This window comes from Alosa sapidissima, chromosome 11 (assembly GCF_018492685.1).
Source record: "Alosa sapidissima isolate fAloSap1 chromosome 11, fAloSap1.pri, whole genome shotgun sequence".
Classification (NCBI taxonomy): domain Eukaryota; kingdom Metazoa; phylum Chordata; class Actinopteri; order Clupeiformes; family Clupeidae; genus Alosa; species Alosa sapidissima.
The window spans coordinates 2,803,851-2,815,744 of record NC_055967.1 but is presented as its reverse complement, the minus strand read 5'-3'; the positions used below and the strand labels follow the sequence as shown (position 1 = coordinate 2,815,744).

Here is an 11,894-nt window from a genome sequence, read left to right as displayed (position 1 = left end):
TGGTTCGTGAACCGGACCAGAGCCGGTTTTCTGTCAATGGAAAAGACCTAAGTGACACACTCCCATTAGGCTCATTTCACTTGATCATCAGCGCTGCCAGAGAATTTCTGCACTGATCTGACTTATATATAGTATAAGTATATATACTCTTTTGATCCCAAGAGGGAAATTTGGTCTCTGCATTTATCCCAATCCGTGAATTAGTGAAACACACTCAGCACACAGTGAACCAATCCCAACGCAGTGAGCTGCCTGCTACAGCGGCGCTCGGGGAGCAGTGAGGTTAGGTGCTTTGCTCAAGGGCACTTCAGCCATTCCTACCAAAGATTCTAGAGTGCTCCTTGGTTCCTACTGGTCGGGGTTTGAACCCCGAACAAGAGGGGGTTGTGGGTACACGATTTGTGCTGCCTGCATGATCCGACATGCGCATGCACAAGATGTTCGCGCATGCACAAATAATAATCCTGTTTTACTATGATTACGATACAGCACAATCTGTTCCACGCTTACACACCTTTGCACCACTGAAGTTTCATTCATTGACAGCGCTCTGGTACCGACAGTGTTTGTTTCGAAGAGTTTTCATAGAGGTGTTGCAGTGCAGCTGCAGTTGCAGTGACAGAAAGACTCAGACTTCATTCCACATGTAACCAATATGGTGTATGTTCATGTAACATGTAACAACTCCTTTATTATTTTGGATTGGCAACCACATAAACACCTCATAATGCATAGCGTAAGCTACATTTAAAAACATCCCCACACTACATGTCACAAAAAAAACATCACAACATCCCCACACTACATGTCACAAAAATAACAATGTCGCCAAGGCGTAGTACACAGACGTCAATATGTGGTTTTGGATCAGTGACAATAAACTTAATTTAAATATCTTTATAAAACAGACCAGCCGTGAAATGAATAACATACAATGAAGCCTACAACAAGTTGTGCTGCCTGGCCATCAAATGTTTCAACGCATGCTTGATAAAAATAAAGTAGAGAAACCATCACGTTTTCTACTACATAAATATGCGCATGCACATATCGGATCGTGCAGGCAGCACATATCGCATAAGTATATATACTTTTTTGATCCCATGAGGGAAATTTGGTCTCTGCATTTATCCCAATCAGTGAATTAGTGAAACACAAATAGCACACAGTGAACACACAGTGAACACACAGTGACGTGAAGCACACACTAATTGTGGCGCAGTGAGCTGCCTGCTTCAACGGCGGCGCTCGGGGAGCAGTGAGGGGTTTAGTGCCTTGCTCAAGGGCACTTCAGCTGCGGCCCACTGGTCGGGGCTCGAACCGGCAACCCTCCGGTTACAAGTCCAGAGTGCTAACCCGTGGGCCACGGCTGCCTCACGCATACTGACAGGGGTAAGTGAAAACCAGGAAAGCGTACCCCCTATGGGAAGCTCTGAGGCTAATAAGCCTTCACCTGCAGCTATCCGTTGACCCCCATTCATTTTAGCGTCACTTTGACAGCAAATAACCCTACATCTGAAGCGTTTAAAAACTCTTTATTTCTAAAGAAGTTAATAAAAATAACAAAATACAAATTAACAAAATAAAAATTACAAAACAAAAGTCCTCACTATTTAAACTATTTAACTGTTCACCCATTCCAACTGTCAGTTGTCATCAACTGTGACTCCCGCCAACTGTTTCCTCTTCCCCACAACTTTTTCAAAATAAAAGTCCTCACTACAATAATTCCCTATTAAATAATTTAACTATTTAAACTATTCAACTATTTAACTGTTCAGCCATTCCAACTGTCAGTTGTCATCAACTTTGACTCCTGCCAACTGTTTCCTCTGCCCACAACTATTTCCAAATAAAAGTTTGTTTTAGATAGATAGATAGATAGATAGATACTTTATTGATCCCCAGGGGAAATTCAAGGTCTCAGCAGCATACAGACAACACAAACACATTCTTTAACAGCAGAAAGAGTAATTAAAGTATATAATATAAAAACACAACTAAGCAATAAGGACTGTAGAAGATAAAGAATATGCTAAATATACTAAAATACAAATTATACTAACTAACACTTAATCTAAATCAATTCTAAAAACAGTATCCACATAGTGGTGATTAATCAATCAGAGGCGCTTGCAATGACTGAGGCAGGGACTGAGCCTGTGATTCTCTGTGCATAGTAAGGTATGGTAAGGTGCTCTAAGGTGCTCTGTGTGAATGAGTGGTGGTAGTGCAATGGTGATAGTGGTCATGGTGATAGTGCAAATGAGTAAGTCCAACAGTGCAACAATGCAGAAATAAAGTAAAGTAAAGTCTATATATCTATATATTTAACTATTTAAAGAAAATGTATAAGTGTGGCCACAGTTCGGCTGTGGCATGGAGGGGGGGGGGGGGGGGGGTTATGCATATGTGCTAATGTGATAATATAGCACGCAAACAGTGAGGCATAAAGAGAGTGGTAAAAGTGGCTAGTGGACAGACAGTATCCAAACATGGAGGGGGTGAAGAGGCAGACAGACTATGCAGAAAAGTCTATCTCTCCTCTTCCCTTAAGTGAGGCATTGAACAGTTCAATGGCCCTGGGGACAAATGACTTTTTCAGTCTGTCAGTTGTGCAAGGCAGTGAGCGAAGTCTCCAGCTGATCAGGCTCTTCTGCTTAACAATAGTGCTGTGGAGTGGGTGACACTCATTGTCCAAGATGTTGATCAGTTTGTTCAGGGTCCTTTTGTCAGATAGTGAAGTGATGCACTCCAGTTCAGCTCCAACTACAGAGCCAGCTTTCCTTACCAGCCTGTCAATTCACCCCACATCCTTCTTCCTTGTGCTTCCTCCCCAACATACTACTGCATAGAAGAGGACGCTGGCAACAACAGTATGGTGGACAGACCACCGCCATTGGAGCTGGAGCAGGGCAGTCAAACCTGTTGTAGAAGTGGTTCAACTGGTTCGCCCTGTCCAGGTCCCCCTCCACAGAGCTGCTGTTCTTCTTCAGGCCAGTGATAACCTTCATGCAGTCCCATGTCTCCTTCAAGTTGTTTTCCTGCAGCTTCTGTTCCACCTTCTTTCTGTAATCCTCCTTAGCTTCCTTCAGCTTGAATTTGAGTTCCCCTCTCTGAACGCCATCTTTTTCCTGTTAAGAAGGGTCTTGACATTGCTGGTTATCCAAGGCTTGTTGTTGGGAAAGCAGCGTACAGTTCTGGTGGGAACAACAATGTCCATGCAGAAGTTCAGGTAGTCAGTTGTGCACTGTGTGACCTCCTCTAAGTCCTCTCCATTCTGTAACACACTCCAGTCAGTACACTCGAAGCAGTCTCTCAGAGCCTCATCCACTTCGGGTGTCCACTTCCTGAAGGTGCGTGTGGCAACTGGTAGCCTCTGTACTTTGGGCTTGTACATTGGCTGGAGATGAATGAGGTTGTGGTCTGACTTTCTCAGTGGAGGGAGGGGGTTTGCACTGTATGCATCCCTCACGTTTGCATACATGAGGTCTATTGTCCTGTTTTTCCTTGTAGGGCAGTCAACATACTGGTAAAAATTTGTGAGTGTGGAATCCAGTGTTATGTGATTGAAGTCGCCAGAGATCACAAAAAAGGCGTCAGTGTGTTGGGTTTAAAGCCTTGCGATTGTGGTGTGGATGACGTCACACGCTGTATCCGGGAGAGCTCGAGGTTTTCCATTTTATGTTAATATGTTTTGCATTTTCATGCACTGGTAATTCCTCGGAATTACATTTTCTAGTTTATTTACAGATCTGCGCTTGATTCAGATTTCTCTCGGCGTAGCTACCAGAAGAGTTGCAATTTTCAGACAGCTAGTTGCTCACGTCCCATCTACGTCGTTAAACTCAGTTTGAGGCTGCAGAGTATAATAAACCATCACTGGAAAAGTGGTTCTAATTGACTTCACTTGTCTCTGTCGAAGTCTATGGGGTCGCTGTGTCCATTTCTTTTACTGTCTATGACAGTAAGCAGGCTTGGAGAGGAGAGGGAGTTACACAGAGAACGACAAGTTTCCTAGCCTAGAAATCTAGACGCACCCTAATGGCAGCAAATGTAATTTGCAGCCAGGGTAGTCTAGCACCTCTCCGTTGGCTTGCGAGCTGGAAAAATGAAACTTCTATCCGGACAATCACATCGTGTATAGAGTCGGCGACGGTGAATTTCCGCCTGAATTTCCTGCTACTTGAAAACAAGGAAGATGGATACTGCTGCGGGCGAACAGCGGTCTCTGAATCGCGACTCGAGTTAAGCTTTTTTTAAATTAGCAAAATGATGATAATATTCTGCTCCTTACATCTTCACTCTGACACTGAGGGCTAGATTTATCAAGCCGTTTGCGCCTGTTTCCAGGCGTTAATTGTTCGCAAAGACTGACTTAACTGATGCGAGCTATTTACAAACAGGCCAAACTTGGTAAAACAGCAAATTGCCTGTTGCAGGAGCTGAAAATGGCAAATTAAGTTTTCCTGTGTCATGCATATGCATTCAGAGGAGGGTCAGGGGAAAGTGGGAGTTTCGTGTTAAAAGGTAGGAGGAGTGAACTAATTAGGTATTCTCCTAGCCTGACGAGCCAGACCCACATTAAAATGTAGGGTCTGGGCACTCACTGTTTGCATTGCTCAGTCCGAGGGAAGGGATAATCGGTTGTCTTTCAAATTCCCTCTGCACGCAATAGGACAGCGCTGAGTCCCATGCGTTTTCCCACCAGCGGAGCTAGTTGACTAGTTCAAACTTTTGCCAATTTAAAACAAGCTTAACTCGTGTCACACTGTTGGCCAACAGCAACATCCATCTTCTTTGTTTTCAAGTAGCAGGGAATTCAAGCCAAACCGTTGCAACTCTGCCATCAATCATTATGTTAAGCCCGCCTAACGACTCTATACACGATTTGATTGGCCTGATAGAAGTTTAATTTTTCGAGCTCACAAGCCAACGGAGAGTTGCTAGACTAGCCCTGTCAGCAAATGTAACATTAGAAAGTTACATTAGACCTAGCCTCACACCTCGTTTAGTTAGTGTCACATTTTGTCTTAGTCTGAATCCCTCTGTCAGCAGAGGGATAGAAGCAAAAAACAAATGTTTTCCCGTATTTTGGATGAGAAACCCAGGAAATCTCCCTTATTTTCAATGCTCAATGTTGACAGTTATGCTGAAAAGGTGATACCTAATGAGTAGTTTTTTTCCATAAAACTGTAATCCTCATAGACAGCAAAAGTATTCCCATGCCGACAGATTGAGCACTTCCGGTATGATGCATTTGACATCACTTCCTGAACTCATCTCTTGTTCGTCTCTCATCTCTGAAAGACTTAACCCCTACTGCAGTTACTTACTTGCATGTGTTAGTTAAATAAAATTAAACAGAGAGCTTCACATGAGGCTATAAGACTGCGTTGATTTACCACAGATCTACAAATCTCAATAGGTTTATATTTTCGCTGTCTGCCGTGCAAGACTGAAATAAGCATAGTGGTGGCACATGAAAACCAGCGGTAAAGAGTTATGCTACTAAACTTTAAGGCTTTCTGGTTGAGAAACGCTGGACTAATCACTCCCGGACCCTTTGCTCCCTCTTTGTTTAAAAAAAAACAAACAAAGTTGGCAAATTTTCAAGTTGCATATGTGCGAGTAATTGTAAAAATACAGGGGTTGACAGTAACTAAGTACATTTACTTCCCCAACAAAAGTTTTATCGAGAAAATTTTCATTTCAGGGCACTTTTTACAATGTGTTTGGACCCCGATAATCACCACTTGTTGGGGGCCAAGCAGCGAAGCTGCGAGGACCTCATTGTGTTTCTACGTTTTCCTATTATTGTGGGCCAAGCAGCGAAGCTGCGAGGACCTCATTGTGTTTCTACGTTTTCCTATTATTATTATTATATGCAATGGGAGTTACCATAGAACCGTATGGTAAAAAGTTGGGAAATTTGGCACACTGGTTGGGGACGGTCCCATGATTCATGTCACCAAGTTTCATGTCGGCAACTCGAACCCTCTAGCGCCACCAACAGGCCAAAGTTGGACGTGCGTTCATGCACGTAACTTTTGACCTGTTGGTCCGATTTTCAAAAGTCAGGTTTTGTTGGAATCCTTGGACCAAGCCGAGTTCAACGCACCCTATGACGTCATTTGACACAGATCATCTTCAGACCAAGCCTCACAAAAGTTATCACTTTTTGTCTTCGGAAGTATTACCGTTCGCCCGTAAAAGCCAATCAAAATTTGCGGCGAAGCCGCCAAACAGGAAGTGAGCTCATATCTCAGCAACCCTTGCATATATCAAAACCAAACTTGGTACATTGACTCATGACCCCATCAGGAGGACCCTCAAGAAATTTGACCTTTGACCTTTAGGGGGCGCTGTAATTCACAAACATGCCTTTTGGCCTGTAGCTGCTGCTGTGCTTAGAATTAAATTGTACTAGTGGTGTCTGGTAATACTGTGAAAGGTCCTTAGGTCAACTGAGGGCAACTTGTCACATCAATATAATTTATTCGGCCGCCATATTTGATTTGATCAAAAACACCAACAATTTCGCACAGGTCACAAATTTCATCTGATCTTCACCAAAATTTGCACAGACCATCTTCAGACCATGCCTTGTCACTTCATTTATTTCTGTAACAATTGATAGAAGCGTTCGCCCGTCACATCCAATCGAAATTTGTGGCGAAGCCGCCAAACAGGAAGTGAGCTCATATCTCAGCAATCGTTGCATGTATCAAAACCAAACTTGGTACATGGACTCATGACCCCATCAGTTGAATGCCGAATAAATGTTGTGACCTTTGACCTCTAGGGTCACTGCAATTAGCAAAAATGCATTTTGCCTTGTAACTTTTGAAATGCTAGACATGAAACTTGCTTTGACAGCTTATGGCCATACGTCTGATTGCAGCATTTCGTTGCCATGGTTACTCCGGCCTATCTGCTTGGCCCCCTCATTGCTGCTTGCAGCTATATTTATTGTTATTATTATGTTTATTATTACAGTGCATGAAAATGCACTGTACTGTTCTTCCTAGGCAGCAACTTCTTATTATTATTCCGCTTACCACTTTTTCCGTACGCAATTTCTCTTGAATAGTTTAACTTAGAAACTTCATTCAGCAAAAATATTTCACACATCTGATTCTAGCTGCAGTAGATGTCATCAGTCCCCAGCAACTATGGGGCATATGTTCTGGTCATGTAACTCACTAAACAACTTTTGGACATCGATATTTGAGGTATATACAGAAATCTGGCAAAAAACAATTGACATACATAGCAATATTTGGAGTTACTCCAGAAGAATATAAGCTTAACAAATACCAATCAAATGCTATTGCATTCTCCTCACTTCTAGCCCGCAGGCTAATTCTTTTTAGATGGAGGGCTACTCATCCTCATTTGTGCAGTGGGTACATGATGTTATGATGGCCCTTCAAATAGAGAAGTTAAGATCGGATCTGGGTGGTTCATATAAAAGATTTGATAAAACATGGTCTGTATTCATTAGCTGTGCAGAAAACCTAACCCTGGCATAATTTCTCCCCTTCCCCCAACTGTTCTACACTAAAAAGCACATGGAGCTTGTGCACACATTTGTGTTCTTGTTGTTGTGTTTTCTGTGAAAAAAAAATAAAAAAAAATAAGGAAACTTCATTCAAACTTTGTAACGTAGGGCTTCAAACAGATCAGGTTGCTATGTCTTTTCAACTTTGAAACTTTTATACTTTTTAAACTAGTAAAGAAAAACTTTTTAAAAATCCCCATAGACTTAACATTGCCGATTGTGACATCATAATACGGCCATTAAGCAATTAGAATCCTATGCCAGGTGTTCAGGCCACCTGCAGCCTCAGGCTTTAAGCATACAATCTGGGTCAGTTAAGACTACACATTCTATTCAACTGTTTCCTCTGCCCAAAACTGTTTCAAAATAAAAGTCCTCACTACAATAATCCACTGTTAAACAATTTAACCCATTAAACTACTGAACTTTTTACATTCAACTTTTAAACGGTCTACTTTTAAACTATCATTAAACTATCTATCTATTAAACTAGCTGTCTATCAACAACTTTTAAACTATCTAGATTCAACTTTTAAACTATATACATTCAACTTTTAAACTATCATTAAACTATCTATCTATTAAACTAGCTGTCTATCAACAACTTTTAACTTGTCATCAACTATGTCAACACTTGTCATCAACTATGACTCCTACCCACTGTAGCTAGTTAGCATTGTTAGCATAGTTAACATGTTAGCATAGTTAGCATATTAGCATAGTTAGCATTTTTAGCAAAACTGCTAGAAAACATTAGCTAAGTTAGCTAAGTAACATGTTAGCATAGTTAGCATGTAAGCATTGCTAACATAGTTAGCATTTTTAATAAAACTCATAGAAAACATTAGCTAAGTTATCTAAGTAGCATGGTTAGCACGTTAGCATAGTTAGCAAAACTTATAGAAAACATTAGCTAATTAATATGGTTAACATTGTTACCATAGTTAAAATTGTTAGCATAACTGCTAGCAAACATTAGAGCCATTCCAACTTTTAGTTATCGTCAAATATCTACCTATACACAGCCATTAAAGGCACAATCCTTCAGGATGTCGATTTATTTAATTCACACTCCACACGCCAATCCAGTTGGGGGCAGCATGTAGGAAAACAATGATTTGCTAGTCGTAGAAACGACGAAACGCACATTGCCCATGTCTCCTCCTCCCTCCCCCGTCTCCGTTTTCGCTACTGTCTATCCCTATGTGTCTATCAGAGAATGTCTCTGTGTCTATGGTCGCCGCCTAGAAAAAAAAAACTCCTAAATTCGGAAAATGTCTTCTTCAAGCGGCTTTCCCTTACCCGATCACTACATATAACAGTTTTTATTAACGTTTTGCTTTTCACACTGGTATTGTTGGTAATGAGACATTTGAGAAATAAATACAAATTTGCTAGTGGCATTTGGCAAGCGAGTCTTAGCAAAGGCTAGGCCTAGCCTGCGTGTAGTAGCGATTGTATGGATGGATAAAACTGAAAATAGTAATAAGGTATTTTTTCGGGTGGAGACTGACGACGAAGATTACATCCCCCCTGCATCGAGTCAGACAAGAGTGGGCAAACGTAAGGGCCAGGCAAAGAAGAAAAGGCCTGGGTGTCTAGTGTCAGTCCCAGAACTGGAGAGAACAGTAGGCTACAGGGACGGCTCGAGCTGTCAGAGCAGCCAGAGAGTGCGCTGACCAGCAGAGGCATTTGGAGAACAGTCACCGTGAGAGTCTGGCAGCAACACAGGTGTTCTTGCTACGTAGCCAGTAACTAAAATGCTCCATGTAGTCAGTGGTTACAGCCAATCGTTCTGTTTACTATTAGAGGTCATCATTATTACCATTTATTACACGGCTCTTTATAATGCTGTAGAATGCTCCATTCACTCCGACTTCCCATGTCCTACGGTCTGATAATTTTTAATACCGGACCGTTGCTAAGTATAACCAGAGAATGTCAAGGAAAGTGAAACTCGGCAGGCCACGGCCAGCGCTGCATCACTGTCGGGAGATATGCCATGATAATGACTGCCTTACAGAACGTTATTCCTTACACAATCATCCTCTACAACTAACAATAAAACTTCCCATTCTAAGAGCACAGTGGCTACATTTCATGTAACATAAAGAATACCTGAATTAATTACTAAAATGGTATGTTCATCTTTTCCTTTGCACCTTTAGGCTATGAGTTCATATTTAAAACTATGGGACAAATGTCAAGAGCCAAAGCTACCACTTGAAATTACATATTAGTTTAAACAACTCTTTAACAACAAATAGATTCTAAGAAGTCAGGAACAGGAGAGAAAAGCATGATGTTAGTATACCAATCTTGATCAAAAAACACTTTCAGGCACAACCCATGTTTCACCAATCCTGATTCTTGGTATTTATTATAAAACTACAAGACAGGAATAAACTTTACATCTACCAAGTGCAACAACATGAATAGAAATGTAACTTTTGGACTATATGAGACAGGAGGGAAGCAGCTGGGCACATGGACAGTCCTTAGTAGTCTTCAACAGCAAGAAGTTGGGCTAACGAGTCAGGCTTCATGTTGATGAGCCACAGGAAATGAAGAGGTGATCTGCAGCAGGAAATTCAACCTGTTGACACACCAATCTGAATGAAAGAACATGAACAAATCAGAGCAGGACAGGACCTCTTAATCTGGGGGTTGGGACCCCATTGTGATTGTGAAAACTGCTGGAATTAGTTCTTAAACATAAAGCTACTCTGTCACTAGTCACTGTTTCTACTGTTTTTTAAAGCCAACTTACAAAGACTAGATTCCTCTAAATATTACAAACAGCTTATGAAACAGCAACACTGGTATCTGTCTGGGGAGCAGGGTTTGCTTGACCAACTTTTTAGGAACTTCTGCAGCAGGAAACAAATTACTACCTGGGCATTAGCTAAGCATTTTGCCACATTACTGAAATTAGATGATATTACATTTTCCTACCTGTTGGGCAACAGCAATGTAATCGTTACACCTTCATAGGGGAGGACTGGACTGGAATTCTGATCCTGTGAAAACAGATACAAACACACACATGGGTATATTGTGACATGTTTTAAGAGCTTCAAAGGAAAATGGTGATGCTATTTTGCAACAGGCCCGACACAATCTAAGCAACTTATAACGTTACCGGAGATAGAGGATAGTATTCTAACGTAGCCGAAAGTTATCCTAATCGTGTAGAGCTAGCATTAGTTGTAATTTTAGTATCTTATGCTGCCAACATAATTCGTTAGCGAGACCATAAGCCAGTGAACATTTACCAATATCAAAATGTATTTATTGCATATTGGAACATTACACTCTATGTATTGTGTAGGACACAAAACTTGGTCACGTACAAATAATAGTATTTGGCAAACTGCTTAGCATATGCAGCAAGGACGCTATCGCTAGGTTGGTAACGTTAGCAATGGCGGTCGAACAAAGTCAATTTACCGCGATCTACAGCTGACAAACATTACCTAGTGGCTCGAGAGCTAATTCTACAATATCACCTTTGCTTAATCAAAATTATGAATTATGTTTAACAGATGTTTACTTACTAGTCAAGAAGAAATGTCGCAAGTTCAGAATCGAACTGCATCTCCTTGCTATCCAAGCTGTCTCCATCAGTGGAAAGCACTCCCTAGATTAACGTGTATTTGCTTGCTTCCCATCTGATATTCTTTTCGCCTCAGTTCGAGTTTTTTTTAGCTGGAGGCGATGGAGGTCTCTTCGGTCTCTTCCTAGAACTTTCGGCCATTCTTGCAGTACACTTCACTGTAGAACTTGAACTCCGTGGGGGAGGGGAGGAGCAGGAGGGGGTGGGAGCAGAGCGTGCGTAATTGCGTTGTCTCTTTCTCGACTGCTCTGGGCTGCACTGAAGACGGTTTGGCCGGTATGTTACTCCCTGTCGCCACCTCAGACATGAACTGGTATTGCAAGACTGGACGACCCGGGGCTAGTCAGTTAGCACGCTAATTCTGGAGGAGATCTCTGCAATGCTATACATATTCTTCGATTCGAAAATGTCAGTAGTGTTATTTCTTTACATTCTATTGATATGTATAGTTGATTTTTGAATGCATTACACTTCAAAAGTTCACAAAAAAGACACATTGTGCCTTTAAACTATTTGAATATCAACATTCATTAAACTTTCAGTCTGTCAACAACTTTTAAACTATTTACATTCAACTTTTAAACAGTCTACTCTTAAACTATCTACATTCAACTTTTAAACGGTCTACTTGTAAACTATCATTAAACTATCTATCTATTAAACTAGCTGTCTATCAACAACTTTTAAACTATACATTCAACTTTTAAACAGTCT

At 41.2% G+C, this 11,894-nt stretch overlaps 1 long non-coding RNA gene across 1 annotated transcript; it reads right to left on the bottom strand.

The window, feature by feature from the left end:
* Window positions 1-9,914: 9,914 nt before the first annotated feature.
* LOC121723335 lies at window positions 9,915-10,805 on the bottom strand. The gene is made up of 2 exons (XR_006034919.1): window positions 10,520-10,805; window positions 9,915-10,176 (listed from the first exon to the last, which is right to left on the bottom strand). It is a non-coding gene; the product is annotated as an uncharacterized LOC121723335 (long non-coding RNA).
* Window positions 10,806-11,894: the final 1,089 nt, after the last annotated feature.